The sequence below is a fragment of the Macrobrachium rosenbergii genome, chromosome 14 (genome assembly GCF_040412425.1).
Source record: "Macrobrachium rosenbergii isolate ZJJX-2024 chromosome 14, ASM4041242v1, whole genome shotgun sequence".
Lineage (NCBI taxonomy): Eukaryota > Metazoa > Arthropoda > Malacostraca > Decapoda > Palaemonidae > Macrobrachium > Macrobrachium rosenbergii.
The window spans coordinates 44,427,271-44,439,770 of record NC_089754.1 but is presented as its reverse complement, the minus strand read 5'-3'; the positions used below and the strand labels follow the sequence as shown (position 1 = coordinate 44,439,770).

At 34.9% G+C, this 12,500-nt stretch overlaps 1 protein-coding gene across 2 annotated transcripts in view; it reads right to left on the bottom strand.

Annotated features, from left to right (window-relative positions):
- Positions 1-12,500, bottom strand: part of LOC136846048 (putative exonuclease GOR) — a 49,974-nt gene that overhangs the window by 9,056 nt on the left and 28,418 nt on the right. The window contains exon 1 of one of the 2 annotated variants that reach the window (XM_067116717.1): positions 10,305-10,451. The exons of the other annotated variant lie outside the window; for it this stretch is intronic. The gene's annotated coding sequence lies outside the window, so the exon portion shown is untranslated. Of the gene's footprint in view, positions 1-10,304; positions 10,452-12,500 lie in introns of those variants that run through there. 2 annotated transcript variants of the gene reach the window in all.

Genomic DNA, 12,500 nt, shown 5'->3' with positions numbered 1-12,500 from the left:
TTCTATTACATGAATAGGGTTCATGTTCTCCTTTCTTTAATAATAATAATAATAATAATAATAATAATAATAATAATAATAATGTGGATAATAATAATAATTGTTAATGATGGCGCAACTAAGATTTGATGGCGATAATTTAATGAACAACAAATTCTTTGGAAGCTTGAATTTCAAGTCAGTGAATCTTCCGCAAATATAGGTCCATTCGAAACGAGATAACGGATCATCTTAATAATAATAATGATAATAATAACAACAATCGTTAACTGTACTAACACTTATTATAATTTAATGAACGCCATACATATCCTTTGGAAGCTTGAATTTCAAGTCAATGAACCCTGTGGGCTTGACATGAATAGGGTTCATCTTCTGAATAATAATAATAATAATAATAATAATAATAATAATAATAATAATAATAATAATAATAATAATAATGAGCTCAGTAAGCTACAAAGGGAGTTCGATATTACTGCCTACAGTGTGCCTTCATTGGCTCACAGCATGCACTTAAAATTCTTTACAGTGTCTCTTCACCCTCCGCTGCATTACTTCAAGCATTTTAATTTCTGTCCCTAACCAACAATCTCTTCCCACCTCGGTAACCAGCATTCGCCTTTAATTTGGGACGAATCTTTAAGGCGAGTCCTATGGTAGTCTAGAAATGTAACTCAGTGGTCGTGTTCAATTACTTTATAATAATAATATTATTATAATAATTATCAGAGTAGCATGAGTCTTGACATGGAGAAACAAATACACAGTTATGTGTATTTGTTTTCGAGAAATCTGTTCGATTCCCCTTTTCAGTCCCGAACAGATATCTTCCCGAAAGCTCTCTGTGGAGATTTATTATATACACTACATGTAGCCATATGCAGAGATTTATTTCTGTATACTACTGTATATGTAGCCATACATAACTGTGGATTTGTTTCTTCAATAATAATAATAATAATAATAATAATAATAATAATAATAATAATAATAAAATAATAATAAAAAATCAACACGGGACAAGCTAATCGAATGCCATTACCGAATCAGAATGGCTGTACGAAAAAAAAGTAAATACGAAATAAAGCAAAATGATATTCTATAGTTTGCAATGCAAATAGCAAACAGGGTTTCGGGAACCAGTGACACAGCGCTTCAGGGAAAAGGGTTTTGGAACATCAGTGTGAAATTAAGTGGAATTGCAATTGGAATATACGATTTAGGCCGAAGGTCAAGCGCTAGGACCTATGAGGTCATTCGGCGCTGAAAATGATGTTGAAACAATTGTTAAGAGAGGGTGGAAAGTAAGACGGAAGGTAGGGAATGTAAACGGAGATACAGTAAAGGGAATGAAAGGGGTTGCGGCTAGGGGTCGAAGGAACGCTTCAAAGAACCTTAAGAAATAGAGGATTTAAGTGGGAAAAAATCTTCTTATTAAAAATTGTAAATGCGTCTTCAGCGTGTTGGGGTAGATGGCTAAAAATATTAAGTACTTTGAAGTAATTACTGTATTATTAGGGGTGATGTCAAGAATCAGTGGTTGCGTACTAAAATAACTTTAGGTGAAGCTGAATTTTTAAAATTAGTTTTACGAATGAGGAAACTTCTACATGAAGTTCACAAACCATACGGATGAACTTTTCTTTTCCCAGAGAAAAAACTTTCCCAAAAATGTCATTTGATCTTTCAGCAATCTGGAAATAAAAACAGGAAGTCTAAGAAAATAATTCCCTGTATTAGGATAAAAACGGCTGAGGGAAATAAACTGAATAACTATTATTATTATTATTATTATTATTATTATTATTATTATTATTATTATTATTATTATTATCCATTTCCATTTCACGGCTAGCTCTAAAGCGGATTCGTTTTAATTCGAGCGTGATGTCCCAGAGTTGTAGAGAGGATCACGTTACATGTCATTCATGGCGGCTACCCTTTATTTCCATTCAGCCTTTGACCTAACTGCATACATTCCTGCACAAGATATGAATATACATGCAATGTACAAAATGGATTTGTTGGACACATACACAGAGAGAGAGAGAGAGAGAGAGAGAAAAATATGCTTTCATTGTCCGTACTGTTAATGTAAAACCTGGGCTTTTGAATTCTGAAAACTATGCGCTTTAAAGCAAACAGAAGCGAACTATGTACTTTGAATTTTTAAAAATGTCAGTGAGGAATATCTTGGCAAAAATTTTATGATCCGTAAACTATCGTGCCAGTTTTCTTTTGAAAAGTTACTTCAGTCGTCAATAATGGACAGTTTTTACCGTAAATAAATTTTCTAGAAACGAAAAAAGAAAATATCTGAACAAAAGTAAAAATTACTGTGAGACGAGCAAATGCGAAATTGATGTTATTCTTGATAATAGTTTCATTTGTAGTTATGTTTATTTTTCTTCTCGGCTGAAAATGGAATTCGCTCTGTAATAAAATGGAGTATTTCTTTTTAATACAAAAATGCCGTTGGAACGGACGTCCCAGCGCTTTTCTGTAGCTCAGTCCAGATTGAAAAAAGAAAATGAAATGAGGTTTCATATCGAGGGACGCCATTTCTCTACTTCTGAAAACAGGCGATTACGGTGAAAAAAAAAAATGAAACTATTTCAGGATGTGCGTCTTCATTCCTTTCGGTAACATCCTCCTAGTGTAGGTTCTCTTTGCACGAAGTTCCCATAATCCCCTTCTCCAATTTATTCTTATCCCCTTAACATCTTCCAAACTCGGGCTGCACTGAATCTTACACAGATTAGAGGGCGATTTCGGTATTTAAGAGCCAGAGGCTTTCCTTCAGAGTATTATTGTCGTGGGGCGTTCATAATTTGTACGTTATTAATATTTATATTTATACAGGCATGAACACAAAATCATCTTTGAAAGGAAAGTTATACGTGTCTTTCGGTGGTAAAACGAAACCTATTATTATTATTATTATTATTATTATTATTATTATTATTATTATTATTATTATTATTATTATTATTATTAAAATACTTTTACCAGACCACTGAGCTGGTTATCAGCTCTCACAGGGCTGGCCCGAAGGATTTGTTTTATCTATATATTTTATTTATATTTTGTCAATTAAACTACAACTCTTCAAAAACTTCATAGCTGGATTAATTTCAAATGCTGAAGTTTAGCAACCGCGCAAATGTGTAGGTGTATACGCACAGGATCGAGCATATAATAACCTCCTTTGATATTTGCAATCAAAATGTCAACAAAAAGACAGAAACAGGATCAACCCCACCTTCCAGTTGACAAGCCATCACAAACATGAATGAACCTAAATATTTATATGTGTTTATATTTGACGTTCAAAATTTACTTTTTCCAGTCGAATGAAATCTTGTACCGGTTACGCCTCCGGTGATGATGGAACATTTGACGTTTGGAAAGAGAATCCGTTTCAAATTAAATCTGTTAATGAATCGTTAAATGAAGATCGTTAAAGTCATTAACATGCTCACGTTAATGAGCAATGCTGGTAATTTACTCTCCCACGCTGCGAGAATTCAGAGAAGAACGTCTCAAGGATTTTAGGTAATATTAGTCTGTCTGGTTTCATACCTATTTGAGGAGCCTTGTGGTTTAGTGTGATAATAGTAGTAGTAGTAGTAGTAGTAGTAGTAGTAGTAGCAGCAATCGCAAATATCGGTTAATTATTCAGTTACTCAGTCACACGTGTTAATAAAAGTAATTTTTCTGTTGTTTTTAATTACAGGAATGAAATGGTTTGTCACTCAATTTATATTAGTCCGTTATCAGCTTCACTGATATATATATATATATATATATATATATATATATATATATATATATATATATATATATATATATATATATATATATATATATATATGTATAAACATATATAATATATATATATATATATATATATATATATATATATATATATATATATATATATATGTATTCATATACATATATATAAATACAAGCATAGCTGTACTGTTCACCGAACATTCTTATATACCGATTACACACGAATATCAGCGGAGCCAACAAAGTTCGCTCATGAAGTTAGGCTATGCTAATACTCGGGAGTGCATCTCGCAGCTTGCACCTCTGCGATCATTAAATGCAAACTAGCCGGGCAAAGTTATCGGAGGAGCTTGGCGTCAAGGGAAGAGGTTGTCGGGACTTATTGTAATAAGTTAGCGTTAGTGGTCTTCGTTCTACATGAGTTCCTCTTATAGGATAATGCGCAGCTTTTCCTGCTTTTCAGGCCCGAGGTTATAGAGTTCATGGTAGGCTGAGAGGATGTTTTTGTTCAAGTTCTTTTATTTAAGTTTATTCATTATTTCTCATATTCCTTGTTGTAGTTGTAACAGTAAAATCATTAGTCATTGTACTGCCTGTTTGGGGATAATGGACATGCGTTTTTTCCATGATATAAAACTTAGATTTTTTTTTATTAAAAACAGCACTGCGTTCATTGTACCATATGATGGCTAAGTTAGACATTTACTCGTTCATGTCCTTCTCCAAGGTGCAGCTTCAAAATCCTCTGCGCTCATATTCAAGTGTCTGAAACAATAAAGCACTATATATATATATATATATATATATATATATATATATATATATATATATATATATATATATATATATATATATATATAGATATAGATATATATATATATATATATATATATATATATATATATATAGATAGATAGATAGATAGATAGATAGATAGACAGATAGATATGTATACATATATATATACATATAAATATATTTATATTTATACTTATATTTATAATTCCCTGCTCTTCCACTCATTTTCTTCCAAACCGAGAATTCGGTCTGTGACTAAGCCGATGATTTTATGTGGGTGTTTTAAAAGTCAGGTTTCTCACGCAAGTGAACGGACAAAACGATTAGGACTGCAGAGCCCTCCACGGCAAAGGATTCTCAGAAATATGATTTTAATGTCAATTATTCCCTTTAGAAGGTCACGATAACGTTTTATTGGCCTCTAATCTACCTTTGGAGGTTTCTGTAATTGTTGTTTGTTTATTAATTATTGTAACTGGAAATATATTCCATGAGTTAATACTTTCTCCTATGGCTATATGATTTCTCTCTCTCTCTCTCTCTCTCTCTCTCTCTCTCTCTCTCTCTCTCTCTCTCTCTCTCTCTCTCTCTCTCTCTCTCTCTCTCTCTCTTAATGCAATTCTGAAATAGAAAAAATACAAATTCTTGTAGGTCTGTTATATCTCATTAAACCTACATTTCTATATATGTCTATACATACATATACAAACACAAACACACAAAACACACACATATATATATATATATATATATATATATATATATATATATATATATATATATATATATATATATATATATATATATATATATATAATTCATAGGTTATATGCAACACGTATGCTGATGGACAATTAAGAATTGCTCTTCTTGTACATATTTATTTCCCGACGTTTCGTAATTTAGAGCCCTTGAAGATGTAATTATAATATGAGAATTACGAAACGTTGTGAAATAAATATGTACAAGAAGAGCAATTCTTAATTGTCCATCAGCATACGTGTTGTATATATATATATATATATATATATATATATATATATATATATATATATATATATATATATATATATATATATATATATATATATATATATATATATATATATATATATATATATATATATATATATATATATATATATATATTTAATGTGTATTTGTAAAGAATTGATACCCGCATCCGCAAATCTCACTTTCAGGCATCCGGTACATCTCTAACATGCTTGCATCTATTAACTACACGCCTTGAGATATTGTCTCGTAAGAATATACGTGTTATGGTCTGATGGGTCAGATCCTTCCCTCAAGCATCTCTTATGAAAGTCAAACGGTTGACAAATCCCGCAAATGCCATTCTGCCATTTAACAGACGTTCCTTGCAAGGTCAGGTCTAAATTGCTGAATCTGTTTTTTTTATATTAAGATATATCTGAGTGGGAGATTTACAGCTTCCCTTTAAAACTGAGGCAGAGAAAGACCAGCCCTCCCCCCCCCCCCTCTCTCTCTCTCTCAATAGAGAATGATCGAGGGAAAAAAGACATTCTAGGTTTTCTCTCATCTGGGGAAAACCAGGTTCTTCCAAGATTCCACCTGTCTGAGTTCACATCCATAAATCTGAATTGTTCCGTCGACACTGAGCGAAACCTTCCTGGGAGAAGCATTTACTTCAGCCAGTGTTAGAATTCTTTTCGATTTCATTTTCCTCCAGTGCAGAAGCCGATGGGACGGGAAATCTAATACCCTTACGTATCTTAGGCCAGATGGAAAAAGTTGAAGAAGAGGAACGCAAAAGACTGAGGCTTAACGCCGTGGAAGAGACACTAACTCACGAAGCATCAATTCATTTACTCAAACCTGAATAGTGTTTTCTGGCTACGACAGACTGACTGACAAGCAATGCCGCTATACAGTACTTACGGGAACTGTTAAATAATCAGTGTTTATATTGGCTGGACATAGGTTTCTATAATTTTGCAGTTACTCTTCTACTACATTTCTGGATATGAGTAATCCGTTTCTGGTCAGTACTATAGTCTATGCTTTTGGAGTTAACTATAATTATCTAATGCAAATATCACTGAAACTAATCGTGATTGGAGGAAGATCATACTCGGCACCTGCTATTGGTTGGAATGATATCGGCTGGAGATATTTAATATCAGCTAAAAAAAAAAAAAAAAAAAAAAACACGAGTATCAATAGTAGTGCTAAACAAAAGCAAATGCGTTGGCACCTGAACCCCCGTGACAATTTGTAGGGGCATGGTTATGGGCCTGGTAACCTCAAAACCCAAATGAAATGGGAGAAACTAAAATCTATGAAATAAATTATTGGGATTTAAGGCCAATCGCGCAATATTTCTGGACTTTAAACGTGTCAAAAGCCTCGTAATTTTTCACAATTTTCACTTCCACTGATCAAAGGAAAAAACTTTTGCGTTTTGTTTAAGCAGACCGAATCGATAAACAAACTTTTTTTTTATCAGTTTTCCGCAAACCGAGAGCGTTTTAAGTGTGTCCTCTCATTAATTCATGAAGAATATCATCAAAAATATTTACTGGCGTTTTATCACCATCACATAAAACGCTGTAGAGATGATTTTGTTTGCAGATCCTCTTGACAGACTCCAAAATCTCTTTTTTCATTATAACAGACAAGCCTCTTTGTAAGCATATGAAGCGCTCTGCAAACGTTGGCCTCAGTGGCACTTTCATCTGCATAATCCAGAATATGAATCAAAGAGCCTCTTCCTGCGAATATGTGTGATTGTGTGTGTGTGTGAGTGTGTGTGTGTGTGTGTAACTGGTTATGACAGCTGCCCTTTACCTAGAACGCGTTTCCTCATCATTTAATAACTTCTTGTCTTGCAGCTCCCATTCTATTCAAACAACCCTGAGATTATATTTGCGGCAAATTGTTTTGTTGTTATGCCAACTGAATTTTCACATGTCTTAAAATTAGCTTTAACTTGGCATTATATTAATCATTCAGACTCATGGTCTTGCATTGGACGACGTTTCCCTTTTCAAATATTGTTGAACAAAATTACGCAGCGCCTTAGCTCTCAAAGCTCTTTTGTTTTCTAGTTCTTTGATCGATTAAATATATAAGCTGCTGTCATTATTCTAAGTTAAGTATACCTTAGTTTAACCAGACCACTGAGCTGATTAACAGCTCTCCTAGGGCTGCCCCGAAGGATTAGACTTATTTTACGTGGCTAAGAACCAACTGGTTACCTAGCAACGGGATCTACAGCTTATTGTGGAATCCGAACCACATTATAGCGAGAAATGAATTTCTATCACCAGAAATAAATTCCTCTAATTCTTCATTGGCCGGTCGGAGACTCGAACCCGGGCCTAGCAGAGTGCTATCCGAGAACTCTACCGACTCGTCCAATGAGAAACTTGTCATAATTCTAAATTCTGTGGTTAAATACAGTATAAATCTAAATTTAGCAATAATGTTTCATGGTTATTTAAAAAAACACGCATCAATGAACAATGAAATCTTGTTTTAAATGCTTAGAATTACATATAAGTAACGCAAACCAATTTTCTCATTTTGGTCCCGCGTCTGAAAGTTTATGCGACGGAATACTTATTGAAAGCGATTCTTTATCTGTGATCACTTTGCGAGAAAAGCGAGAATTTTGGCGAGAGAGGGAGGAAGGGAGGAAGGGAGGGAGGGAAGAAAGGAGGCAACACTTCATTCCCCTGTCAGATATTATCTTGAACCGCTCGTAAATTAAGTGCGACCTAATTTCGTCTCTATATATCTCTGAAGCTTCACTTTTGCCATGTCGGATATTCAGTCAATTTTTCCTATTTGACTTTTATGAACCTAATTCATCTCATTGATCGCATTCTATCGCTGGAAAGGCTGTGAGTAAATATTTCCCTTCTCTTACGAGGAGGGGAAAACGTCCCGCTTACGAGAGTGTATATCCTATTCATGTATTGAAGGGGACAGACCGAGGGTGCCTATTCATGCCGACCTATAGGCCTGAATAACAAGAGGGATGAGAGTAGGATAGAAGTCCCTGGTTTTACGTCAAAGAAAGATGCCGACCTTATAGTGAGTCCTGAAGGGAGCAGAAAGGTCACAACAAAGCCAAAGAACCACTGGATTGTGGGAGTGAGCAGAATATAGAAATATCGGGTCAATCTTATTAAGAGAGTGTCAGTAAATCAGCATTCAGCATCTTTTCTTTTTCCATTTATCGTTATTAGATTGTATTCATATTTAAACATGAATTATTTTCGTTTAGTATGCTTCTTTGCCAAAGATGATGGCTATTCATGACCGCGAAGCCTAATTAATTCTCAATTGTCTTTTGGGTGTTGGGTTTTAATATTTACTTAATTTTTTTACTCATCATTAATCCTGAAAGCTAAACGTTTAAGGTAAAGTCTTTTTAATCTAAAATTACCATATGAAAATAATAGAAAAACATTATGTCATTAAATTGGACATTATTAGTATAAAAATTTTACTCAAATTAGACATCAAACCCACTTGCACATTAGAATATCTATCGTGAATATTGTCATTTTCCTACACAGAATTCCTCATGGAAATATTACAATTTCAACAAAGTAAAATATCAGAAATCCACAGAAAGAAAATCAACTGGGTTTCCACTTTCAACACGAGCCTCGTACTGATAAACTATTTCTCCAAAATAAAGTTCAGTTTACAAAACCAAATTTAAATACGCGGAAATCTTCCTTCAGTGATATTTTTGGGTTCACTCATGTTAAATAAAATGGCCTTTGATTACATCTACAGAAGCCAACTAATAAGAAGTTAATGGGTATTTTATATTCCTTACCTTCAGTGTGTAGGTTTCTTGCGATCAAAGTCGCTCGGTTTTTTTTACAACGTTCCTGGTTTTCACAGAAACATATAATCTATATCCCTAATCTTAAATAATTAAAAATGCCAACATATTCCTGAATTTCTTGTTTATCTTTTTCCGTCGGCTTTAACATTTTTATGTCCTTACTTTATCTGATGAGAATTTATTTCACTAAACTTTCTCAACGATATCGGTATATTTTCTTTCGGTAATTCTATATATTAGCTCCGCGCCTGTTTTTACCTTTTCAACTGGTTTTTTTCTACAATTTTAGGGGTTCGGATACTGGCGGTGCATCTGTTTGTTGTCGGCAAAATGGAATGTCCCTTCGCCGTGTTTAGTACTGGCCCGGGGGTGGTTGGGTACCCATACGTTAACAAGTTATTGCACTTGCCGGACGGGATATGAACTGTTCGAAACAGACGTACCCTTGCTCTGTCTTGCGAAGATCGCGTATGGAAACCCCTTGTTGGATGGACTTCAGGGGTTAATTACAGGTTAATTACACTCGAGCGCCAAAAATTAAAGGTAAATTCATAATTAGCAACCAAAAAACTGTAGAAAAAGTTAAGTTAGAAGTCGCCGCCGCGGAGCTACTATATAGTTCTACCTTTCCTTCAATACTACACATCATTTGGAAATTTAAGAAAGAGTCTGAAACGAAAAATCACTGGAGTACAAAAAATAAACGAAGCACAGACCACAAATAAAGAAACCCAATGTTACGCGCTCTACAGCAGCAGGTGTGTGTGGTTGCCTTGGTGGCAGGGGCCATGTTTTTGTTATTGTTGTTGGGAAATTTCTCACCTTCGCTTCATTTCCATCCTTTCATCACACCTACCCTGATATTATTCCATAAATTCTGATACAATAACCTTCCTTCCTAGGTTCCCTTCTTGGATTTCGTATTGTTTTACAGTTTCTATTGAAATATCAGCACAAACACATGAAAATAAAACGAACCGACTGAATGGCCTAACACGTGTTCAGCCTTCGGTGCGCCGCACAGACTATCGTATATTATCGTACAGTTGTCGTATACACCTTGTTACCAAGGGCTCTAAACTACTGTACTAGAGTACGGACATTTTCCATGTTGCATTTAGATTTAATTCAGTTACCTTTGAGCTATGTATTTTGTTTTCTGGTTGTCTTTACAAACACGGTGTTTTTTTTTTTACTCGAAGGAAGTCGCTGGATAGAATCAAGGAAAAAGGTTAGGAAAAAAAGTCACAGAAAAAATTCACAGGAAAAAAGTCACAATCATCTTTCCTAGATAGTGGCTCCCAAGGGTTTTAACCGGGTATGTATCCACCTTCGCGGCGTGTTTAGTGTACAGTACAAGTCCGTTGGGGATTTCCGTATAAACATAAACAAAAGACTGTAAATATTATAAAGATAATGACCCCCAAGAAATATTGTGGATTTTGCCACCGTAAATTAATTGCCTTTTTTTCCTGTGACTTTTTTCCTAGCCAAAATTGTGACTTTTTCCTGTGTCTTTATTACCGGCCACCGTTGAGAATACTATGTTGTATTCTTTGAACATTGTAGAACATCAACACTCTAACTAGTATCCCAGCTACTTAGTTCCAGCGTCTGCGAAACTGATTTGCTTTAGAATCTCGGGAAGTGCATGGCAGCTAACAAGTACATAAATAAGGATATGTTAAACACGGATGATTTTGTATTGAAGGCGATTGTACAAAAAATTGGAAATTAAAACACTGATGCCGTATTGCCCGATGTCTTGCAATAACGTAAATTAACATTATTAAAGTAACTGTGATTAAAGTGAGCGTTCTAGGGCACGATCATTCAAGTCACAACACATTCGTCAGTTTAAAAAAAATTCATATAGCCTTGATAAGGATAATTAACTGCGGCTCATAACTTTAGTTTCAAAGTCTATATCTGACGTAATATGCAAGGCCGTTCATTTAATTAATATCAAACGCCACCCTGCCGTCGTTATCATTAGTATTTATTAGACGTTATGCCGCTACTTCCTCTGTGCCTTTGTTAATTTTATATGAGTCTCAAATATGGTTAATTATTTATCGTGACACCTTGTGGTACGTGGAACTCCTTTTAAAGAAGACATTCCTCGCTTGGTTTTGATAAAGATGAAAAGGACATTGTAGCCAGACCAGACTGTATATCAAATCCAATATATCTAGTAGGGACTGGCAAGGTCGCCCGAGAGGAAGAATAACCTCAGTTCACGTAAAGGATTTCTAGGGAAATAACTTTATAGAAGACGTTAATCACAACATGACATTGAAAGCAATGAGAGCAACTTTCCGGAAGAGTTCACTCGACGTGGTTGCAATCTTTCATGCTTGAAGGTGATGTGAATTCCACGCTATTCAGCAAGGTTCAGAAGAGATCTTTATTGAAAGTGATATTGAGAGCATTTGCTGGAATATTTATTGAGAAGTTATTGGAATTCTATTAAATAAAAGGATTTCAGCTCATGCCCTTTGAATCACAGCATGCCACTCGCTTTGCAGAGGATTATTTACTGTCGTCTCGAAGTCCCGCTGCCACCCAGGAGGTGGGGTGGGGGTGGGGGTGGGGTGGGGTTTCTTCCATTCCCGTTCCTGCCAGGGTTAGAACAGTCCTCTGGGAGTTAGTTTCAGTAACGCTGTATTACCAGTTTGAGAAACCATATGACGTTGCATTAAATGAAATTCTCAACTATTGCCTATTTTCTAAAATTTTGGTCTATGTTTCCCTTTATTTTTTTAGCGCATTGAGTATTCCAGTAATGACTTGTTTCATATAAATGTGGATCTAATAACGGTAAATCAGGCAGCCCCGCATGCAAATGTGAATATCATAATGACAAATCAGGCAGTCCCATACGTAGCGAAAGTTTACCTTTAAAATGAAGGTTTCTGCTTTTATCTGGTAACAGCAACAAAGCATATACTTAAATGAAAGTGATCCACGATCATTTCCAAGTACTACGAGTAAATAAAAAGAATTCGTGAAGATTTGGTGTTCGTCTGAGGCCCATTCTCCCCTTGGGGTG